Source organism: Erythrolamprus reginae, chromosome 3, assembly GCF_031021105.1.
Source record: "Erythrolamprus reginae isolate rEryReg1 chromosome 3, rEryReg1.hap1, whole genome shotgun sequence".
NCBI classification, from domain to species: Eukaryota; Metazoa; Chordata; class Lepidosauria; order Squamata; family Dipsadidae; genus Erythrolamprus; species Erythrolamprus reginae.
This window is the reverse complement of record NC_091952.1, coordinates 7,350,243-7,370,429: the sequence shown is the minus strand read 5'-3', so window position 1 is coordinate 7,370,429 and position 20,187 is coordinate 7,350,243.

Here is a 20,187-nt window from a genome sequence, read left to right as displayed (position 1 = left end):
ACAACACTTAATGATTGTCATAGGGGTCAATAAGCAATGAAGAAGCAATATTAATAAAAATCTTAGGATATAAGCCACAAGTTACAGTCATACAGTCAACATGGGATGAAATGGGTGATAGGAATGATGAGAAAAACTAGTAGAATAGAAGTGCAGATTTAGTAGATAGTCTGACAGTGTTGACGGAATTATTTGTTTAGTAGAGTGATGGCGTTCGGGAAAAACTGTTCTTGTGTCTAGTTGTCTAGCAGACATTAATACAATTGAAGGAGTCCAGAAATACTTCACAAGATCATATGCTGCAACGTCCTACCGGTCAATGACTACTTCAGCTTCAACCGCAACAACACAAGAGCACGCAACAGATTCAAACTTAATATTAAACGCTCCAAACTTGACTGTAAAAAATATGACTTTAGCAACCGAGTTGTCGAAGCGTGGAACTCATTACCGGACTCAATTGTGTCAACCCCTAACCCCCAACATTTCTCCCTTAGACTTGACCTCTCCAGGTTCCTAAGAGGTCAGTAAGGGGCGTACATATGTGCACTAGTGTGCCTTTTGTCCCCTGTCCAATTGTCTTTCCTTTATCTCATATATCATATATATTTTCTTCCTTTCATATATCTTCTCCTCTATTTTTACATATTATCTTTATATATATTACTTCATGTCCATTCTCTTCCATATGTATTGTGTATTGGACAAACAAACAAACAAACAAATAAAGTCCTCCACTCCTCCTCACGCAACAAATTATCTTACTCCTCCAGGCTTCAATGACTATGTTTAGAAAATTTACAGCTACGCCACCTCTGAACTGATTTAACTGTTGTTCACAAAATCATACATCACAATGTACTCCCTGTTGGCGACTACTTCACCTTTGACAACAACAACACAAGAGCACGTAATAGATACAAACTAAATGTAAATCGCTCCAAACTAGACTGCAGAAAATATGATTTCAGCAATAGAGTGGTCAACATCTGGAATTCACTACTGGACTCTGTTGTTTCTTCCCCCAATCCCAAAGCCTTCAACCTTACATAGACCTCTCCCCTTTTCTTCATGCCTACCATCCCTGTCCTAATGTCTTTTTTAATTTAATTAATTAATTAATTTTTATTTATTAGATTTGTATGCCACCCCTCTCCGTAGACTCGGGGCGGCTCACAAAAGCAATAAAACAATTCATAACAAATCTAATAATTTAAAAACATTTTAAAACCCTGTTATTAAGCAGACATACACACAAACATACCATACATAAATTGTATAGGCCCGGGGGAGATATCTCAATTCCCCCATGCCTGGCGGCAAAGGTGGGTTTTAAGGAATTTACGAAAGGCAAGGAGGGTGGGGGCAGTTCTAATCTCCGGGTGGAGCTGGTTCCAGAGAGTCGGGGCTGCCACAGAGAAGGCTCTTCCCCTGGGACCCGCCAAACGACATTGTTTAGTCGACGGGACCCGGAGAAGGCCAACTCTGTGGGACCTAATCGGTTGCTGGGATTCATGCGGCAGAAAGCGGTCCCGGAGATATTCTGGTCCGATGCCATGAAGGGCTTTTTATTTTTTCTATCTCTACATTATACTTATATTATGTTAAACATACTACAATACAATACTATATTTGTATGGCAAGTAAAATAAATAAATAAAATAAAATAAATTATTTAGCTGCAGGCTGCAGATCTACCCCTTAGCTCATGTTATGAGCGACCGTACAAAATTCTCCTTTTAAGAATCCTTTTTATTTATTTTTCCTTTTTGGCTACCAGCTATTGGAAATGAGAATGAAGGACTGGATTTAATCTCCCAAATTCCATTTTTTCCTGCCAAAACCCACCCACACCAACCCCGGAAACCAGGACTCCAGTGTACGTATGGGTTTATGTGCATATTTCCTAAAAAAAAAATAATCCACAGCTATAGCTGAATCATTAAGCATAATCTTTAAAAAATCATTCAGGTCCAGTTCACTACCAAAAATATGGTTGAAAGCAATGGTCATCCCTATCTTCAAAAAAGGAGATCCCAGTCTAGTTGAAAACTGCAGACCAATCTCACTTTGTTGTGTCACATGCAAAGTCATGGAATCAATCATAAACCAATCAATTACTCTCCACCTAGAAACTAACAACCTACTCTCTAACAAACAATTTTGTTTAAAAAAAAAAATTATCTTGCAACCTGCAACTCCTTCACTGCAAAAACATGTGGACTACACATCTCAATCAGGGCAAATCAATAGATGCAATTTATACTGACTTCTGCAAAGCCTTCGACTCAGTCGTTCATGGCAAACTACTTCTCAAACTCAAATCCTACAGCATCTCAGGATCCCTCCATAGTTGGATAACTACATTCCTATCAAATACACAACAAGTTGTTAAAATAGGGAGCGCCATATCTAACCCTGTTCCGGTTAAGGCAGAACTAGAATTCACGCTCTCCTGATTGCTAGCCTGATGCCTTTTCTTTCTTTCTTTCTTTCTTTCTTTCTTTCTTTCTTTCTTTCTTTCTTTCTTTCTTTCTTTCTTTCTTTCTTTCTTTCTTTTTCTTTTTCTTTTTCTATCTATCTATCTATCTATCTATCTATCTATCTATCTATCTATCTATCTATCATCTATCGATTTACATTTGCATGCCGCCCAATTTAGAAGGACTCAGGACAGCTTACAACAATAATTACAGTGTTCCCTCGATTTTCGCGGGAGATGCGTTCCGAGACCGCCCACGAAAGTCGAATTTCCGCGAAGTAGAGATGCGGAAGTAAATACACCATTTTTGGCTACGAACAGTATCACAAGCCATCCCTTAATACTTTAAACCCCTAAATTACCAATTTCCCATTCCCTTAACCACCATTTACTCACTATTATTATACTGGTACTCACCATTGAATAAGACACTTAGTGATCCTGATATTTATAAACATATTATTTATTAACAATAATTTTTTTGTTTGTTATTTATTTGCAAAAATTATTAGTTTGGTAATGACGTAGGACGTCATCGGGCAGGAAAAACCATGGTATAGAACAAAAACCGTGGAGTATTTTTTAATTAATATTTTTTTAAAAACCGTGGTATAGGCTATTCGCGAAGTTCGAACCCGCAAAAATCGAGGGAACACTGTATATCAAACTGCCTCTTTTTGACCCAGATTGGAGGGGAAGTAGTCCATGTTGCTAAGAGTTCAGTTTTCAAAAGTTAAACACGAGGGAGAAAACAATGCAACGGATTTCAAGAGTTAAAACACACGGAGACTCACACGCCGCATCTGTTTATACCCATCGCATTTCAGCAAAACAACCGTGCCTTTTTCTTCTCTGGATCAAAATACATATTTACATTGCTTTCGCCATCGTCACATTAGTTCACAGACGGATGTCAATTTGAATTTTTGTTTTTCACTTAGTAAGCGTCTTTGCTTAAGAGAGAGAGAGAGAGAGAGAGTTGGCTTCTTCCAATGACTTAGTGGGAGGTGGAATAGAAAGAGGTTTCCATCCTTGCAAATATTTCTCCAAGCCAAATTGTCCTCTCTTCTTAATGCCTGTAATTAATTAAGGGGAAGTTTAATACATGGCAATATAACTGTCAAGAGACTTCATCTCAACGGCTTTAAATGGCCGTATTGAAGAGGTTCTGCATAATTGTTTTGTACTGTAATTTTGGCTTTGTGTTAGAAGCCCAAACTAAAATCAATAGCCCCATTCCAGTAGAGTTGTCAAATTTAAGGGTGATTTTTTTTTTTGGAGGATTTCATAGAACACGGTAATGCAGATAGTTGCAGATAGTTAGTAATGCAGCTGAGCTGCATTGCTAGAGGTATAACAAGCAGGAAGAGGGAGATGGTGATCCCGCTGTATAGAGCGCTGGTGAGACCACATTTGGAATACTGTGTCCAGTTCTGGAGACCTCACCTACAAAAAGAGATTGATAAAATTGAACAGGTCCAAAAACGGGCTACAAGAATGGTGGAAGGTCTTAAGCATAAAACCAAGCATCTAGGACTCTTTCAGTCAAATAATATTTTCTCACGTTGCTTCTGATCTTTCCCCCAACTGACCTCAGATTGTGCCCCCTTGTTCTTGTGTTCACTTTCCTATTAAAAACACTTCCCTCCTGAATATTATTTAATCCTTTCACATATTTAAATGTTTCAATCATGTCCCCCCTTTTCTTCTGTCCTCCAGACTATACAGATGGAGTTCATGAAGTCTTTCTTGATAAGTTTTATGCTTAAGACCTTCCACCATTTTTGTAGCCCATCTTTATTTAACCCTTTAACATATTTAAATGTTTCGATCATGTCCCCCTTTTCCTTCTGTCCTCCAGACTATACAGATGGAGTTCATGAAGTCTTTCTTGATAAGTTTTATGCTTAAGACCTTCCACCATTCTTGTAGCCCGTCTTTGGACCCGTTCAATTTTGTCAATATCGTTTTGTAGGTGAGGTCTCCAGAACTGAACATTCCAAATGTGGTCTCACCAGCGCTCTATATAAGGGGATCACAATCTCCCTCTTCCTGCTTGTTATACCTCTAGCTATGCAGCCAAGCATCCTGCTTGCTTTTCCTACCGCCCGACCACACTGCTCACCCATTTTGAGACTGTCAGAAATCACTAACCCCTAACCCCTTAGGAAGTGTTTACAAAAAATAATAAATGTAGAAATTGAATGTACACCAGAGTTCTTTCTATTAGGCATTATTAGAAATCCATATGAGAAAAATGTCAAGTATTTGATGTTACACATTATAACGGCTGCAAGAATAGCCTATGCAAAATAATGGAAAAATCCACAGATCCCCAGCAACAAGGAGATAATTGGGGGGAAAATCTATGAATGGACCATTTGTCTATGGAACTGAACGATCAAAAGGACTCAGATTACTGTGCTATTTGGATGGCCTGGCACAATTGGATCCAAAAAAGAAACGCAAAAAAATAATAAGTGATAGCATGTCGTAAATATACAAATGTAAAAATGAACAATATAGAAACATAGAAACATAGAAGACTGACGGCAGAAAAAGACTTCATGGTCCATCTAGTCTGCCCTTATACTATTTCCTGTGTTTTATCTTAGGATGGATCTATGTTTCTCCCAGGCATGTTTAAATTCAGTTACTGTGGATTTACCAACCACGTCTGCTGGAAGTTTGTTCCAAGCATCTACTACACTTTCAGTGAAATAATATTTCCTCACGTTGTACAGTGGTACTTCTACTTACGAACTTAATTCATTCCGTGACCAGGTTCTTAAGTAGAAACGTTCTTAAGTAGAAGCAATTTTTCCCATAGGAATCAATGTAAAAGCAAATAATGTGTGCAATCCCATTAGGAAAGAAATAAAAGTTCAGAATTTGGGTGGGAGGAGGAGGAAGAAGAAGAGGAGGAGGACAGTTGCTGCCAAAGGAAGGTGAGGTGAGGGGAATAAAAAAAATACAAAACTTTAAGGCTTAGAAATAAAAAGAGAGGGACTCTGAGGAGGCGAGGATGAGCACGCACTTCCCATACACCTGGTGCGAGGCTGCCTCCCATACACTGCGCCAGAGAGAGAAACCCAGGCGGGCGAGAGGGGGGAACCTCCTGCTCCTTTGACTGAAAGGCGGTTGCTGTTGCTTCCTGCTTCCTCTTCCTTCCCATGCTGAAGGGCTGCCCTCTCCTCTCGCTCACTCGCTTTGCAGTCGGCGCCTTTCCTTCACTGTGGTGATTCCTCGGTTTGGCTGAAGCCGAATTGATCCAGCCAGGGTGAAGCACCCCCTTTTGCCTTTCCACGACCAGATGCTCTGGGAGGCAACCTCACACCAGGCATGTGGAAGGCAGCACGAGGGAGTCACCACCATAGTTCCCTCTAAGCTGAGCAGTGAGCAATCGCTCACTTAAAAATCATCATCAACTCAGAGTTTTCCAAACCTGCCCAGAAGCCGAGAGGGAAAGAGTGAGAGGGAAGGAGAGAGAGAGGAAGAGAGAGAAACAGATAGAAAAAAGAGAGGAAGGAAAAGAGAAAGAAAAAGAATGGGAGTAAGGAAGAGAGAAAGAAAATCAAAATCTAGTTTGAAACTAGCTCAACTATTTAAGTGGCATTTTGATATTGATAGAGTTGCCCTATTATGAGCTCACTGTTATAGACACACAGCACAGTATTTTATTTTGAAATTCTCTGAGGCAAAACAGGGTGGGTTTTTTATTTATTTGTTTGTTTGTTTGTTTGTTTATTATTTCTGTGCCGCCCAGTCCCAAAGGGACTGCCGCTCAGACACTATACTTTTCCGCCCACCCCCCCAAAAAATTAGAGGTAACACTGGTCACCACAGTGGTTTATTCTCTCTCCAAGCGCCCAGAAAAAGGAAAACGCTCCGTTCGCTCTGGACTGCCAAAGCTTCCTTAAACGCCACCGAAAGGCTCCTCTGACAGCCCAGAAAAGCCCAAGATATGCTGGGATTAAAAACGGAATGGCAGGAAACTGGCCGGGCCTTCATGCCGCTCTCAAATTTCCTGGGAAATTTTACCAGACTCCAGTTCTTACGTAGAAAATGGTTCTTGCAAAGAGGCAAAAAAATCTTGAACACCTGGTTCTTATCTAGAAATGTTCTGAAGAAGAGGTGTTCTTAGGTAGAGGCATCACTGTACTTGGACTACAATGCTTAGTGGTGTTGCGGTGGTGGTGGTGGGGCCGGTAGGTCTTTCTTTCTTTCTTTCTTTCTTTCTTTCTTTCTTTCTTTATTTCTTTCTTTCTTTCTTTCTTTCTTTCTTATTTACTTACTCACTTACTTACTTTACTTACTTACTTACTTACTTACTTACTTACTTACTTACTTACATACTTACATACTTACTTACTTACTTATTCCAATACACAATGAGGGTTTTAGTGGGTATATATGTTTATGTTTATGTTTATTTAGATTTGTATGCCGCCCCTCTCCGCAGATACTATATACACATAGTAAAATACATGATGAAGGTTATAGAGGAGATACTCATAGTAAAATGTATCTAAGAAAGAATAGAAAAGAAGATATAGTAATAGAACATATCAATGAAAGAATAGAAGAAGAGATATAGGAATAGAAGAAAGGAATAGAAGATATAGGAGAGCAATAGGACAGGGGACGGAAGGCACTCTAGTGCACTTGTACTCGCCCCTTACTGACCTCTTAGGAATCTGGATAGGTCAACCGTGGATAATCTAAGGGTAAAGTGTTGGGGGGTTGGGGATGACACTATGGAGTCTACGGAGAGGGGCGGCATACAAATCTAATAAATAAGTAAGTAAGTAAGTAAGTAAGGAAAGAAAGAAAGAAAGAAAGAAAGAAAGAAAGAAAGAAAGAAAGAAAGAAAGTCTGGTAATGAGTTCCACGCTTCGACAACTCGGTTACTGAAGTCATATTTTTTACAGTCAAGTTTGGAGCGGTTAATATTAAGTTTAAATCTGTTGTGTGCTCTTGTGTTGTTGTGGTTGAAGCTGAAGTAGTCGCCGACAGGCAGGACATTGTAGCATATGATCTTGTGGGCAATACTTAGATCTTATTTATTTATGTATTCATTCATTCATTCATTCATTCATTCATTCATTCATTCATTCATTCATCCATTCATTCATTCATTCATTCAGTTAGTCCAATACATAATACACATTGAAGAGAATAGATATGTAGTAATATAAATAAAGAAAAGAATAGGAGAAAAGATATAAAAGTATAGATGAACATATTTGAAAGGAAGAAAAGATAAATGAGATAAGGAGAGACAATTGGACAGGGGACGGAAGGCACACTGGTGCACTTATGCACGCCCATTACTGACCTCGAAGGAACCTGGAGAGGTCAATCGTGGAGAGTCTAAGGGAAAAATGTTGGTGGTTAGAGGTTGACACTACTGAGTCAGGTAATGAGTTCCACGCTTCGACAACTCGGTTGCTGAAGTCATATTTTTTACAGTCAAGTTTGGAGCGGTTAATATTAAGTTTGAATCTGTTGCGTGCTCTTGTGTAGTTGCGATTGAAGCTGAAGTAGTCATTGACAGGTAGAACATTGCAGCATATGATCTTGTGGGCAATACTTAGATCGTGTTTAAGGTGTCTTAGTTCTAAGCTTTCTAGGCCCAGGATTGAAAGTCTAGTCTTGTTTGTGTCTCGAAGGGGGGAGGACCAGCCTGGCTCCGACCCTCCCCATCCTTCGGTCCCCTTGTGTTTATCCAAGAGCTGCCAGCAGTGGCGTCCAGCATCTCCAAGCCCCGTTTCCTTCTTGCAAGGTGTGGCCCTGGCCCAAGAGGCTATAAAGAGAAACCGGGTGGAGACAAAGGGGGGGGGTGGAGGAGGGGGGGGAGAGAGATGGGACGGGGGGTGGGGGTTGTTGGAGGGAGACCCACGCTTCCAACGAGCCCGGCGTCTCTTGCTTGGGCCGCGCTCCAGCCGTGCCAGACGCCAGCGCTGCTGCGGCGGGTGATGGGAGAGGTCACCAGATGGCTTTTGCAACGATCTTATCGCGGCCCAGAAATAGCCAACATTTCCTCTCTCTGGGGCGACGCTGCGAATACAATGAAAGCCAAGCGGCGGAGGGAGGGAGGGGGGGAGGCAGCGCGCCAGGACATCCCCCGCCCCCCTCGCCTGCCCCCCCCGCCGTTCCCCCCGCTGCGTCTGCTGCGGCTTCTTTGGCTGGCCCACCTGCCCGGGTCTCTCTTTCCTTTCTTTCTTTCTTTCTTTCTTTCTTTCTTTCTTTCTTTCTTTCTTTCGTCCTTCCTTCCTTCCTTCCTCTCCCTCTCTTCACCTGCCCATGTCTCTTCTTTCTTTCTTTCTTTCTTTCTTTCGTCCTTCCTTCCTCTCTCTCTCTTCACCTGCCCATGTCTCTTCTTTCTTTCTTTCTTTCTTTCTTTCTTTCTTTCTTTCTTTCTTTCTGTCTGTCTGTCTTTCTTTCTTTCTGTCTGTCTTTCTTTCTTTCTGTCTTTCTTTCTTTCTGTCTTTCTTTCTTTCTGTCTTTTTACCTGCACATGTCTCTTCTTTCCTTCCTTCCTTCCTCTCTCTCACTCTCTTCACCTGCCTGTGTCTCTTTCTTCCTTCCTTCCTTCCTCTCTCTCTCTTCACCTGCCCATGTCTCTTCTTTCTTTCTTTCTTTCTTTCTTTCTTTCTCTCCCTTCCTTCCTTCCTTTTGTCCTTTCCCCCTCTCTCTTCACCTGCCTCTTCTTTCTTTCTTTCTTTCTTTCTTTCTCTCTTTCTCTATTTTCACCTGCACATTTCTTTTCTTCCTTCCTTCCTCTCTCTCTCTCTCTTCACCTGCCTGTATCTCTTCCTTCCTTCCTTCCTTCCTTCCTTCCTTTCTTTCTTTCTTTCTTTCTTCTTTCTTTCTTTCCTTCTTTCTTTTTCTTTCTTTCTCTCTTTCTCTCTCTCTCTCTTTTCACCTGCCCATGTCTCTTCTTTTCCTTCCTTCCTTCCTTCTTTCCTTCCTTCCTTCCTTCCTTCCTTCCTTCCTTCCTTCCTTCCTTCCTTCCTCTCTCTCTCTCTCTCTCACACACACACAGTTGGTACTTGGTGCTCTCTGACCTCTGTGGTTTCCCTGCAGACATTCCATGACCCAGCTAGGTAACATCTTCAATGGTTAATGGCATTCCCTGATATTCCTGATGATATTATCTAGTTAGGTGGTGAAACGTCTGCAAGCAAAGAACCAATTGAGAACACTAAGGAGCTCTCAATTTCAATCCCAATCTACAAATATCCTCCTTTATTGGATCCACACACAGAGGATCTTAGCAAGCCTGGACTACTACACAATTGGTTAACAGCATTCCTATCTAACAGACAATAAGTGGTCAAAATAGGAAGTCCCACTTCCTTTCCTGCTCCTGTTAACAGTGGTGTCCCTCAAGGTAGTGTTTTAGGACCCACACTATTCATACTATACATAAACGATCTTTGCGATTGCATCACTAGCAATTGCGTTCTCTTTGCAGATGATGTCAAACTATTTAATACCACCGACAATGCTGCTACCCTTCAAAAAGACCTTGACCACGTAGCAGAATGGTCTAAAACCTGGCAACTTCAAATCTCCACCACTAAATGCTCTGTCTTACACATTGGTAAAAAGAATCAGAATACTAAATATAAACTTGGAGGAATTGAACTTACGGTATTGATAACCCTCAATCTGTCAAAGACCTTGGAGTACTCATATCCAATGACCTAAGTCCTAGAGGCCACTGCAACAACATTGCCAAAAAGGCTTTAAGAGTTGTTAACCTAATCCTTCGCAGCTTCTTCTCTGGTAATTTTGAACTGCTAACAAGAGCTTACAAAACATTCGTCAGACCAATCCTAGAATACAGCTGGCCTGTATGGAACCCACATTGCATATCTGACATCAACACAATTGAGAGAGTCCAGAAATATTTCACAAGAAGAGTCCTTCACTCCTCTTCTCACAACAAAATACCTTACTCCGCCAGACTTGAAATTCCTGGTTTAGACCAGTGTTTCCCAACCTTTTTGGAGCCGCGGCACATTTTTCATATTTTCAAAATCCTGGGGAACATGGGGGGGGGGGCTAAAAAAAAGTTTGGACAAAAAAAATCTCTCTTCCTCCCTTCCGCTCTATTTCTCTCTCCCTCCCTCTTTCTCTCTCTTCCTTCCTTTCTCTCTCCATCCCTCTTTCTTTCTCTCTTCTTTCCTTCCTCTCTTTCTGTCTCCTCCTTCCTCTCTCATCTCTTTCCTTCCTCTCCCTCCCTTTCTCTCTTTCCTTTCTCTCCCTTTCTGTCTATCCTTTCTATCTCTCACCCCTTCTCCCTCTTTCATTCCCTTTCTCTCCCTCCCTTTCTCTCTCATTCCTTTCTCTCCCTCTTTCCTTCCTATCTCTCTTTCTTTTTCTCCCTCCTTCATATCTTCTTTCTCTCCCCCTTCCTCCCTCTTTCCCTTTTCCCCCTCCCTTTCTCTTCCTTTTTCTCTATCCTTTCTACTTCTTACTCTTTCTTTCTCTCCCTCCTTCATTCAATTTTCTCTCCCCCCCTTTCTCTCCCTTTCTCTCTCTTTCCTTTCTCTCCCTCCCTTTCTCTTCCTTTTTCTCTATCCTTTCTACTTCTTACTCTTTCTTTCTCTCCCTCCTTCATTCAATTTTCTCTCCCCCCTTCCTCCCTCTTTCCTTTCTCTCCCTCCCTTTCTCTTCCTTTTTCTCTATCCTTTCTACTTCTTACTCTTTCTTTCTCTCCCTCCTTCATTCAATTTTCTCTCCTGCCTCCCTCCCTCTTTCCTTTCTCCCCCTCTTTCTCTTCCTTTATCTCTATCCTTTCTACTTCTTACTCTTTCTTTCTCTCCCTCCTTCATTCAATTTTCTCTCCCTCCCTTTCTCTCTTTCCTTTCTCTCCCTCCCTCTCTTCCTTTTTCTCTATCCTTTCTACTTCTTACTCTTTCTTTCTCTCCCTCCTGCATTCAATTTTCTCTCCCCCCCTTCCTCCCTCTTTCCTTTCTCCCCCTCCCTTTCTCTTCCTTTTTCTCTATCCTTTCTGCTTCTTACTCTTTCTTTCTCTCCCTCCTTCATTCAATTTTCTCTCCCTCCCTTACTCTCTCCAACCGCTCCAAAATTGACTGCAAAAAATACGAGTTCAGCAACAGAGTCATCAACGCCTGGAATGCACTACCTGATTCTGTGGTTTCTACTCCTAACCCCAAAACCTTTAACCTTAGACTATCTCCTCCTTTCTAAGAGGTCTTTAAAGGGCGTGCATAAGCGCACCACTGTGCCTACTGTCCCTGTCCTATTGTCTACTTTTTATCATTACTTATCTAAAGTTTTATAGGTGCAAATTATCACCCTATAATTGTTTGACAATATAAATAAATAAATAAATGAATGAATGAATGAATGAATAAATGAATAAATGAAGAAAGAAAGAAAGAAAGAAAGAAAGAAAGAAAGAAAGAAAGCCAGGAGCTCAGGCAGCGTATCCTGATTTCGCAGGCTGAAAAAGTGGATTTTTCCCCACTTCTTGTTCTTGCAAGGTGGAACGAGGGCAAGTTATTCCAGTCCCTTTTTAAAAAAACCAAAACACTTTAAATCCACCCTTGGATCTCTCAGACGTTTGTTTACTCGTGCATTGATTTGGCTACTCGGCTCTGAGAAGCTGACTTAGGAAAACAAACACAGCCGTAATCCTCCCACGCTAAAGCAACACGTTTGATTAAAAGTTGGTAAACAACGAGATGGCAATCAGGGCAAGGATGCCTTCGCCCGTCCCTCACTTGGCAGAAGCCGAGGGTGGCAGCCCGGCACGGGGGTCCTCCTCCTCGGCTGCTGATCCTTGTCCCCTCCCCTCTCGGTAACTGCCGATCCTGACTTTAATAACTGACGATACGCACTGGGGTGAACAGCTAACTGATGGTGTTACTTAGTTTGGTATTGAAGGGTCTGCAAGAAAAACCACCAAGCTCAGAGAACATTAAGGACCCCACAGTTGTTGTTGTCAACCCCCTCCTCCTCGTCCTCCACTGCTTTGTAAGCACTGATTATGTTACCTAATTGGATAATGAAATGTCTGCAAAAACCCTATGAAGCTCAGAGAGCACCAAGAACCCCGCCCCCAGTTCTCCTCCTCCTCTTCCTCCCCTGTCTCCTCATCTTTCATCTTCCTCGACCTAGTCCTCCTCCTCCTTCCACCATCCGTTGCTTTTTGTCCTACCCTCTGGTGCTGTGGAGAATTCATTGACTCCTTCTTCTTTGTGGCAACCCCTCAGATATTGGACAACTGTCTCCCTGGTCCTTCTTTTCAGACATACCCAGTTCCTGCATCTGTTCTTCATAAGTTTTAGTCTCCAATCCCCTAATCGTCTTTGTTGCTCTTCTCTGCACTCTTTCTAGAGTCTCAACATCCTTTTTGCATTGTGGCGACTAAAACTGAATGCAGTCTTCCAAGTGTGGCCTTACCAAGGCTTTGTAAAGTGGTATTAACACTTCACATGATCTTGAGTCTATCCTTCTGTTAATGCAGCCTAGAACTGTGTTGGCTTTTTTGGCAGCTGCTGCACATGGCTAGCTCTCATTTAATAATAATAATAATAATAATAATAATAATAATAATAATAATAACAACAACAACAACAACAACAACAACAACAATAATAATAATAACAACAATAACAACAACAACAACAATAATAATAATAATAATAATAATAATAATAATAATTATTATTATTATTATTATTATTATTATTTATTAGATTTGTATGCCGCCCCTCTCCAAAGATTCGGGGTGGCTCACAACAATAATAAAACAATTTTACAATGAAACAAATCTAACATTAAAAACATATAAAACCCCATCATTTAAAACCATGCAGCACACACATACCAAACATAAAATATAAAAAGCCTGGGGGAGGTGTCTCAGTTCCCCCATGCCTGGTGATACAGGTGGATCTTAAGTAATTTGCGAAAGACAAGGAGGATGGGCGCAGTTCTAATCTCTGGGGTGGGGAGGTGATTCCAGAGGGCTGGGGCCACCGCAGAGAAGGCTCTTCCCCTAGGGCCAGCCAAATGACATTGTTTAGTCGACGGGACCCGGAGAGAGAGAGGCCAACTCTGTGGGACCTTATCAGCCACTGGGATTCGTGCGGTAGAAGGCGGTTCTGGATGTATTCTGGTCCGATGCCATGTAGGGCTTTAAAGGTCATTACCAACACTTTGAATTGTGACCGGAAACTGATCAGCAGCCAGTGCAGGCCACGGAGTGTTGGTGAAACGTAGGTGAATCTGGGAAGCCCCACGATAGCTCTCGCGGCCACATTCTGCATTGTCCACTAAGACTCCAAGCTCCCTCTCACAGTTGCTACTTTTGAGCAAGGTACCACCTATACTGTACCTGTGCATTTTATTTTTCTTGCCTAAATGTAGAACCTTCCTTTTTTCACCCTTGAATTTCATTGCATTCAATGGCTAAGGCAGGACTAGAACTCACAGTCTCCTGGTGGTTGGCCCCAAATCATGGAAACCAGCTGGTTTCCATGTGGGGTTAGCCCTCCCCTTCTCTTGCCTTCCCATCACTGCAATTGGAACCGTTCAAACTAACTGGCAGCTGTGCAGCCTCCCAAACGAAGTGGGTTGGCCATTCTCACTACAGATGAGACAAATTTTTGGGTGACAATCTGAAAAAAAAGAAGACCGCCAATGGGTGGGTGGGGGGGATGAGACCCTTATTGCCACAATCTGGCCCCACACAATTGTTCTCACCAACGGTGGAATTACCACATGCTCAGATTTCATGTCTTAACACACACACAGTGTTATCAGCCGGTGGAAAACATCTGTTCCAGCCCTGATGGTCTAAAAGTAAGGCTGCCAGATGTGGCAATACTACTAAGGCAGGGCAAACTCCATCCCAGCGCCTGGGAAACTGACTACGGAAATCGGGGGGGGGGGGGGTGAGGGGGGAGCAAATGTTGGAAGATGCCACCCAAAAATTAGCATTCAGGTGGAATATAAGAGAATTACAGGTAGTCCTTGGCCTACGGTCATAATATAGCCCATGTTTTCTGTTGCCATATAAGACCATTATTAAATGAGATATTTATTTATTTATATATACAAATCTAATAAATTATCATTATCATTATCATTATCATTATCATTATCATTATCATTATCATTATCATTATCATTATCATTATCATTATCATTATCATTATCATTATCATCCTCCTCATTATTATTATTATTATTATTATTATTATTATTATTATTATTATTATTATTATTATTTCGACCCAGAACCAATCACCAGAAAGGACTGTGAGTTCTAGACCCACTATAAGCATGAAAGCCAATTTAATGACTTTGAACCAATCACCTGGAGATAATGAATTCTAGTCCTACCTTAACATGAAGGATGCGTATTATATGTCAACACCTTGAGATACCTATAAAGTTATAAAGTTTGGATAAAAATCGAACCAATGAATTAAACAAAATAAATGATTATTCTCTCAAGCTGTGCCAAAGGTTGGCATTGGTTTGAAAGGTGTTAAAAGGTAGTATATTAAATATATACTGCTCAAAAAAAATAAAGGGAACACTCCAAGAACACATCCTAGATCTGAATGAATGAAATATTCTCATTGAATACTTTGTTCTGTACAAAGTTGAATGTGCACAACAGCACATGAAATTGAATTGTCAATCAGTGTTGTTTCCTAAATGGACAGTTTGATTTCACAGAAGTTTGATTTACTTGGAGTTTATATTGTGTTGTTTAAGTTTTCCCTTTATTTTTTTTTTATTTTTTTGAGTAGTGTATAATACATCAACCTAAAAACTGGTGGCATCTGACCTCAGGAAGTGGATAGTACTTGCAAGGGGATGGAACACCACTCAGAAATACCAGGACTGAAAGGAAGACAGGAAAACAATTGCAGTGTTACCTCTACCTAAGAACTTTTCTAGATAAGAACCAGGTGTTTGAGCTTTTTTTGCCTGTTCTCAAGAACCATTTTCCACTTACAAACCTGAGCCTCCGAAACTGTAACTGGAAAAGGCACGGAGAAACCTCCGTGGGGCCTGTCTAGGCATCTCCTGAGAGGAAACAGGGCCAGAAAAGGTAGGGAGAAGCCTCCGTGGAGCCCCTCTAGGAATCTCCTGGGAGGAAACAGGGTCTCCACCCTCCCTGTGGTTTCCCCAAGTGCATGTATTATTTGCTTTTACATCGATTCCTATGGGAAAAATTGCTTCTTCTTGCAAACTTTTCTACTTAAGAACTTGGTCACGGAAAGAATTAAGTTTGTAAGTAGAGATACCACTGTATTTTGTTAATTCATTGCTTCTTTTATTTTTTTGATGTACATTTCTATTACCATTTGTAACTGAATTCAGTCTCATTTAGTGATCCCTGTGGAAACCAGCAACTCAGTCGATAAGCAGTGGTCACTAAGTGAAACCAAAGCTGTATTCCTGATCTGACTTAAGCTTCCCTTTGCTTTTCAGACCTGCAAAGGTGATTGATGCAAGGAATGGTGGTTAACTTACAGTTGCATCGCTCTCGCAATTGTGGATAGTCGCTAAACGAAGCAGTCACTAAAAAAGGATGGCCTATAGTGCATTTTGATTGTCCACTATTGTGATTTTTTTTTAAAAAAAAGATAGGAAGTTGTAAGCCACCTTGAGTCTCAGGAGGAGGGTGGCATAAAAATCTAATCAATAAATAAATAATAAAGTGATTGACACTTTATTGACACTTTTACAACAGAGCGCTGGTGTGACCACATTTGGAGTACTGTGTTCAGTTCTGGAGACCTCACCTACAAAAAGATATTGATAAAATTGAATGGGTCCAAAGACGGGCTACAAAAAATGGTGGAAGGTCTTAAGTACAAATCTTATCAGGAAAGACTTAATGAACTCAATCTGTATAGTCTGGAGGACAGAAGGGAAAGGGGGGACATGATCACAACATTTAAATATGTTAAAGGCTTAAATAAGATTCAGGAGGGAAGTGTTTTTAATAAGTGAACACAAGAACAAGGGGGCACAATCTGAGGTTAGTTGGAGGAAAGATCAGAAGCAACGCAAGAAAATATTATTTGACCGAAAGAGTTAGTAGATGCTTGGAACAAACTTCCAGCAGATGTGGTTGGTAAATCCACAGGAACTGAATTTAAACATGCCTGGGATAAACCTAGATCCATCCTAAGATAAAATGCAGGAAATAGTATAAGGGCAGACTAGATGGACCACGAGGTCTTTTTTTGCCATCAATCTTCTACTTTTCCAAGACACTGATTTGAAATAAACGAATACGCATGAAACACAGAACGACATTCATTTTTTTAATTCCACAGCCCTCCGGAGTTGTGTCCTGAAATCAAGCACAAGAAGACTTTGTTTTAATTGCGTTAATCATCTGTGAGAATGTGAACTATTAACGCCAGAGCTAACTTGATGCTCTAATTTAAAAAAAAATTGAAATGAAATGAAATCAGATGTCAGTTTTGGCACCGAGCCACCGATTCTAATTTCCTAGTACTTCTGTCTTGAATAAGTCATCCAATTGTGACGATAGTCCTTAGTCCCAGTCTCCCAAAATTTATTATTTATTAATTACTGCTGTCCACTCTGCGAGTCGTGAACCTCTGCTTATCAGCATCCAGGTAAAACGAAACAGCCATGGCCCCAAATCCCAACTTATTCTAGTCGTTTTTTTAGCCTTCTAAAGTGGGCACCTAGCAAAGGTTCCAGGTCTTCCTCCTCCTCCTCTAAGTCAGAACCTACTGTCATTGGCATGTTTATTTTTATTTATTTATTTTTATTTATTTGCTTTGTCCAATACACAATAATACACAATGAGGGTTATAGAGGATATAATCAGGTAGAATGTTTTAAAGGGAGAATAGAGGAGAGAACTATGAGAGAATAGCAGAAAAAGATATAGGGATAGAAGAGAAGATATAGGAGATATAGGAGAGACAATAGGGCAGGAGATGGAAGGCACTCTGGTGCACTTATGTACGCCCCTTACTGACCTCTTAGGAACTTGGTGAGGTCAACCGTGGATAGTGTAAAGGTAAAGTGTTGGGGGTTAGGGGATGATACTACAGAGTCCGGTAGTGAATTCCATGCTTCAACAACTCAATTACTAAAGTCGTATTCTGCCCTTATACTATTTCCTCTATTTTATCTTAGGATGGATCTATGTTTATCCCAGGCATGTTTAGATTCAGTTCCTGTGGATTGACCAACCATGTCTGCTGAAAGTTTGTTCCAAGCATCTACTACCCTTTCAGTCAAATAATATTTTCTCACGTTGCTTCTGACCTTTCCCCCAACTAACCTCAGATTGTGTCCCCTTGTCCTTGTATTCACTTTCCTATTAAAAACACTTCCCTCCAGAACCTCATTTAACCCTTGAACATATTTAAAAGTTTCGATCATGTCCCCCCTTTCCCTTCTGTCCTCCAGACTCTACAGATTGAGAAAACATGGAAAATTAATTAAAAAAACCATGGCGCTGTGCAAGGACCAGCAAAGACAGCACTGGACTTGATGTCCGCCAATTGCACAATCGGTGGGCCACTACTGGACTATCGCACTGGCACTGATGGCTTGCTACCGGAACTGTAAGATGCTATATTTCGATAGTGGTTTTTGGGATATTTGTACAAGTGCGCACCCCTGATGTGCGCATGCGGGCTCCCGTGAGAGATTTGTCTTTTGTGCATGTGCAGCAAGTGAAATCTTGTGTGAAGATGTTTGGGTGAGTGAGATTTCAGTGATTTTCTCTGATTTTTTGTTTCTACGCATGCACAAAAGCAAAAATATGGTCGAAAATCATCGAAATTTCAATCCCAAGTGCCTTCTCTCACAAGATTTTGCTAGCTGTGTATGCGCAGAAGCTAAATCTCACGCCGATGGGCGTACATGCACCTGCAGGGCGCACATCCACCTGCAACAGCCTCAGAAAGTGCACCAGTAGCGCCGAAAACGGCAGGCCTTTGCTGCGCACTGGAGCGCACCGGTAGGAGCCCACCTCTGCCACAGGGTGACCGCCAGGATTCATCCAGAATACATCCGGAAACTCCTTCTACCGCACGAATCCCAGCGGCCGATAAGGTCCCACAGAGTTGGCCTTCTCGGGGTCTCGTCGATCAAACAATGTCGTTTGGCGAGGCCCAGGGGAAGAGCCTTCTCTGTGGTGGCCCCGGCCCTCTGGAGTCAACTCCCCCCAGAGATTAGAACGGCCCCCACCCTCCTTGTCTTTCGCAAATTACTCAAGACCCACCTTTGTCGCCAGGCATGGGGGAGTTAAGATATTTCTTCCCCCTAGGCCATTACAAGTTATGCATGGTATGTTTGTGTTTATGTTTGGTTTTTTATAATAAGGGTTTTTAATTGTTTTATTAAATTGGATTGTTACATATTGTCTTTTACCATTGTTGTTAGCCGCCCCGAGTCTGCGGAGAGGGGCAGCATACAAATCCAATAAATGAATGAATGAATGAATGAATAAATAAATGAATGAATGAATGAATGAATGAATGAATGAATAAATAAATAAATAAATAAATTCAGGCCTCCCCTATTTTCTAACTTTGCAACCCAAAGAAAGTAGAGTGGGGAAGTGGGGGAGGCAGGGGGAGATATCCTGCTTTTATGCGCCTTCAACCTTCAGCTGAGATTAAAATGAGCAGCCGAAGAGCAAGATAAACCTTTTCCCATGGAGCCTCCTGTCAGGGCCACCGGACCCCACAGGCTTCCAATCGGCAGCTTTCTATATTTACTTCACCTTGTCCTGTGGTCAGCAGAAACCACGTCCAGAGGAAATCATGCGCTGATAGAAGGGAGGGGGGGAGACTCTGAGCGCCCGAGGAGAATGAAGAGAAGCAAAACAATGCTAGATTAACTTCTGAGTACTTTGGCAATTCTCTTCTCCTTCTCTGTTTCTGCCTCACTTTCTATATCCATCTCCCTCCCTTTCTTCTCCTTTCTTTCTTTCTTTCTTTCTTCTTCTTCTTCCTCCTCCTTCCTCCTCCTCCTTTTTCTTCCCCTTCTCCTTCCCTCTCCTCCTCCTCCTCCTCCTATCTCCCTCTTCTTCTCCTCAACCAATTCTTCCTTCCTCTTTCTCCCTTCCTCTTTCTCTATGTCTCTGTCACTCCCTTTTCCCCTTTCTCCCCCAATATTTCTCCCTCTCTTTTTCTGTTCTCCTCCTCCTCCTCCTCCTCCTCCTCCTCCTCCTCCTCCTCTTCTTCTTCTTCTTCTTCTTCTTCTTCTTCTTCTTCTTCTTCTTCTTCTTCCTCTTAGATAGCTTTACTGTGGACCTCAACCAATTCTTCCTTCCTCTTTCTCTTTCTCTATGTGTCTGTCTCTCCCTTTTTCCCTCTCTCCCAATATTTCTCCCTCTCTTTCTCTGTTCTCCTCCTCCTCCTCCTCCTCTTCTTCTTCTTCTTCTTCCTCTTCTTCCTCCTCCTCCTCCTCCTCCTCCTCTTCTTCTTCTTCTTCTTCTTCTTCTTCTTCTTCTTCTTCTTCTTCTTCTTCCTCTTAGATAGCTTTACTGTGGACCTCAACCAATTCTTCCTTCCTCTTTCTCCCTTTCTCTTTCTCTATGTCTCTGTCTCTCCCTTTTTCCCTCTCTCCCAATATTTCTCCCTCTCTTTCTCTGTTCTCTTCTTCTTCTTCTTCTTCTTCTTCTTCTTCTTCTTCTT